The following is a 5,197-nucleotide window of genomic DNA, read 5'->3' on the forward strand; positions in this document are numbered from 1 at the left end:
TAAGTATGTTTTTAAGAGTCAGCTTTTCTGTGTGTAGTATGGATTGATGTGTGTGGTGTGGATTGGTGACACAAAATGAAAAATGAAAGCTAGTTTCAAAGTGATTACATTATGTTGCTGCACAGTAAAGGTAAATTTAGTAAGGTACGGGCATCATACTGATAAATAAGTGGATAAATCAGATTTATTGTGACAGAAAGTTGTTAGAATTCATTGATGAGATTGAAAATCAAGTTGAGGGAAAGAGAGAAATCAAAGTTTATTCCAAATTTTTTACTAAATAAATTGACTGATCATGAGCCCCATTAATAAAAGAAAAAATCTAATTAGAAGATCAAAATAGAAAAAAGAAACCTCAAGTGTTATGCCTCAAATATTTGGATTTAGACATGGTTCTTTACCCAACGTTTAGAGGATGAATAGAAAAAAAAAAGAATTAGTCAGTAAAGGGGTATTGAGAATGAGTTTACTCTAAAGTAGGAGGCTGCTAAAGACAGGGTTGTTTCTCCAAATTGAGAGATTTATTTCAACAAGTAATGAAGTAAACAGCTACTAAAACTTCAACTAAATGAAGGAAAAAGGTGTTGTTATCTCTGGTTACAAAAAGGTTGTCAAAGACTATGAAGTAACAGTTTCAATGAAGGAGTTAGGATGACACTAAGATTAAATTGGGTCTGAGAATAAATGGGCAGCGAGGAAGTGCAAATACCAATTTTAGACATTTGTTCCAAAAAGATTTTCTATAGATAATAAAATAAAAAAACAGAGCAATAGATCAAGGGAACATCTGATCATAAAAGGGTTTTGATTTTGTTTGGGTTTGAAACCATGGAAAGTTCATATAGTATGGTTATATCCTGATGAGAATAATTTGGGAGAAAGGGAGATATTGGAGATGCAAAAGGAAAAGTGTGAATAGCTCCAAGAATAAGTCTCAAAAAGTCAAGAGAGTATAATATTGCAACTGTGAGTTACAGGTTTTACTTTTGATTGACTAAGAATGTTTATCTCAAAGTAACTAGGAATAAGAGCAAGAATACAGATAATGATGCAGACAGTTTTGCAAACCAATTAAGTGAAAAGAGAAAGTTTTATTTTACCTCTTGTATTTCACGAAATAAAAGTGAGATAAGGCCGTCAATTTAAAGTGAGCATGGAAGTGGTAAGTTTGAAAGCAAAATGTGAAGGTAAAAAACTGACTGGTCCAGGGAATTGAACAGTAAATTAGTAGATTACTCAGGCAGTTTCAAGTGCCCATCTAAAGCTTGCGGTCATTATCTTCCAGCAAAAACAGTCAAAGTGTTCTTCCTGCCACCGTCTTCTAAACTTTCTTCATTAGTTCTTGTGCTCAGGCAAGAAAAAAAAAAAAAAAAAGTAGTCTGGTTTAACTACTGTTTGAGTTATATGTCAACACTGCGATTATTCTGCTTATGTGTGCAATTGAGGAGTAGGCTAGATTGAAATGCCGCCAGGTATACAAAAGAGCTAAGTTACCTCTGAAGGAGCAAGCATATGGATATACTATGAAGTTAGAGTCAGTAATGGGACTGTGAGGGCTTGTGAGCAGGTCGTGGGTATTGGAGGCAATTGTAGAATCAATGAATAGGAACTCTAACTTCAGTTGAAGTTTTGGAATGCAGGGTTCTGAATAAGAATACAAAATAGAAGATAGTTGTGAGAAAATGAGCTAATTGGAATTGAAATTCTGTGGGTTAAAAAAAAAAAATTATGGTATGACCACCTAGATAGGCTGTGGAAAGAAGAAACCAGTGAATATTTTTGAGCTCTTTGGATGAACCACCTCTGTAGATACTGAAATCCCAGAAAATAATGCCAGAAGTGTATGTGGGAAAATAGTAAGTTTGGGTTGATAAAGTCAGAAAAGAACTTTCTGTTATAAGTCTAAATTACCCTCATAGATGATAAACACAAAGAGTAAGATGGAGGTCATTAATGGGGAGTAATGTCTAACAACAGTAGATACTACCAGGGTATGGTTATTCTTGGTCAGTATTATTCTGCACTTATATCTGTATTTTATATCTAGGCCCTTGTAATTTTTCTCCTGTTACAACTTAATAGTTTTGCTTCATTTCTAGTGTCTAGCCCCTGCCTTGTTCTGTACTATTGCCTCAAATTTTGCAGAGCAACTAGTTTCTAGGTAAGGTGTGTGTATTATTGACTGATGCAAAATGTAATTATTTTATACTTACTATGTGCTAGCTATATAACACGATGTTTGGGTTACTATGTGATTTGGACACTTAGCAAAAATTATTGGTCTTCAGTTTTTCCAATGTGCTTATCCTTGCTATCAATTAACATTTTCTAAAGTGAGTTGTTTTATTATGATTTTTCAAACATATTCTCAGAGCAGAATCTTATGAATACATAAGAAATTTAGCAATATTAGGTGACAAAATAACCATTAAAACATCTTGTATGTATTTCATACTATAAATGATGAAGATCTTAAGAACTATATACAACACTCTAGGTCTCATCTCAAACACTGAAAATGGAGTCTACTGGTGACCTACTCACTTTATATTTACATTTACCACATTTGTAATTGTAAATAATGAGGTAAGCGCAACCATTGATTTCTTGGATTTCCATCAATTTCACAGTTATCATTTAATGTCTTTCTAAATACCTCATTTTGTGCTCTTAGGAAAACTGCATTAAAAAAAATCACATCATCTGTTTGAAAGTTTATGTGACATCCACAATGTGCAGAAGCACACGCCTTTAATGTTTCCAGAATAAAAAAGCTTTGATGTTTGCAATTTGTGGTGCAATTTTACAGAAAAAAAAAAAAATTAAATGGTATGGAAGCTAATAAATACTTTGAGTAAAATATTGTCTTTGTTTTGTGCAAAATGCATAAAAATATGCCCTTTAACCTATTAAATATTCTTGAAAGAAAGAGGTGCTTTGTTACTGTAACTAAAGCAATTATCATTTAATTTCTTAAAATCCGGTGTTTTCCCCCATATTTGGTGTATGTTATTAGGAAATAGTGTGTGAACGGTGATTTTTTTCACTTTTCTTCCAAATCTCTCTTGTAGAAAAGAGGAATCGATTCTGGCTAATAGATTTAGTAAACCTTTAACATTTTGTCTGCCATTTAAACTGTGTCTTCATATTTGAATACTTTATACCTTTTAAATATGTTAAGTGCCATAATAATAATGTGTGTTCATGCTCATTCAGACACATAAGGTCTCAGAATGTGGGGTTATAATTCTGCAGAAGGAATAGATTGCCAAGTTGTGATAACATACTGGGAGACCTTAAAAATATAAATAAATGAATAAAAACAGAAAACAAGAAAGTAGACCAGGAAAAGATTGAAATATCATGTAAAAGTAAAATGTATGAGGTTAATTTTAGTGATTTTTGAGGAAAAGTGTTCATGATATCTTACTAAGAGAAAAAAAATCAAGTAGAAAAATAGGTCATATTTCAGAATTGATAAATGAGTTGTAGTACATTCATGCAAAGAATATTATATTTTACAAGATTAGAACAAATATTGCTACAGTCAGTCCTAGATTATCTTAAAAACACAGCAGATGGGGGTAACAACAGATTAGGTATTGGAAAAAAAGATCAGTAACCTTAGTAGAAAAAAATGAAAATAACATCAGTGAACTATAGGATAATGTCTAGCAGCCCAGTAAGCTGAAAATATTTCACAATAAAATCCACAGATACAAAGAGGTCAATGAATGCCAGCACAAAAGATAAAGAAAACTATATGAAGGCACTATATAATGAAGTTGTTCAGAACCAATTACAAAAATAAACTCTTAAAATCAGCTACAGAAATGCAACTTCATATAGAGAGCAATAAACATAAGAATGACAGTAGGTTTCTCTTCAGAAACAACACAGCTAAAAGGAAAATAAGACATCTTTAAATTAATAAAAGCAAAAAAAAAACCCTGCTAACAAATATTTCATCATTCACTAAAAGTATCTTTAAAAGTTAAGCAAATCAAAGGCTTTTTCAGACATACTAAATGTAAACAAAATTCATTAGCTCTTGATGTACATTTTAAAATATAATAAAAGTTCTTTAGGCACAAGGAAATGGTACCAGATGAAAATATGGATGTACATAAATAAAGAACCAAAGTGGTAGACAAATTTCTTTCTCAATTTCTTTAAAAGATATTTCACTATTTACATAAAAATAAGTGTGGGGTTTAAAATATGTAACCGTGAAATGTATGGAAATTATAAAGTACAAAGGGAAAAAGTTAAAATAAGCTTTTAATACTATAAGTAAAGTCAAATACTATATTTTGAAAATAGATTGTGAAACGATAGAGTTGTGAATACAATGCAACCACTAACACAATGAAACTAAGTTTTAGCTACTAAGTCAACAAATGAAGTAAGCCAAATAATAAAAGTATTCAATTTACCCAAGAGAAAACAGAAAAGAAAGAGAAACCAAGAACAGATTGAACAGAAAACAAATAAAAGAAAACAGATTTAGCTTCTGCCTCATCAAAAAACATTAAACATAAATGATTTGAATAATATAATTAAAATAATTAAAACACAGATTAACAGACTGAATAAAAATACAAGGGCCAACTATAGACTGTCTACCGGAAATGGATTTTAAACATGAAGTCACAAAGAAGCTAAAAGCAATGGGAAAGAAAAAGAAGGCACACAACACTATTCCTAATTTTAAAATGTTACAGGTATCTGCACTCATGTTTATTGCAGCATTATTCAAAATAACCAAGATAGAGAATAAATGTAAATATCTATCAATGGATGAATAGATAAAGAAAATGTGAAATATATGTCTATATACAACACAATTCAGCCTTAAAAAATGGTAAAATTTTATAATTTGTAACCACATAAATGAACCTGGAAGACATTATGCTAAAATAAATAAGCCAGGTGCAAAACGGCAAATACTGGATGACCCTATTTATACCAAAACCTAAAAAACTTGAACTCATATAAATAGAGACTATAATGATAGTTACCAGACGCTAGTGATAGGGGAAATGGGGAGATATTGGTTAAAAGGTACAAAGTTACAGGGAGAAAACAAGAATAAATTTTTGAGATCTATTGCACAACTTGACAACTGTAGTTAATGTATATTTCAAAATTGCTAAGAGATTCCATTTTAAATGTTCTTATCACAAAAAGTAAGTAT

The sequence above is a fragment of the Rhinopithecus bieti genome, unplaced genomic scaffold, assembly GCF_001698545.2.
Source record: "Rhinopithecus bieti isolate Rb0 unplaced genomic scaffold, ASM169854v2 scaffold_53608, whole genome shotgun sequence".
NCBI classification, from domain to species: Eukaryota; Metazoa; Chordata; class Mammalia; order Primates; family Cercopithecidae; genus Rhinopithecus; species Rhinopithecus bieti.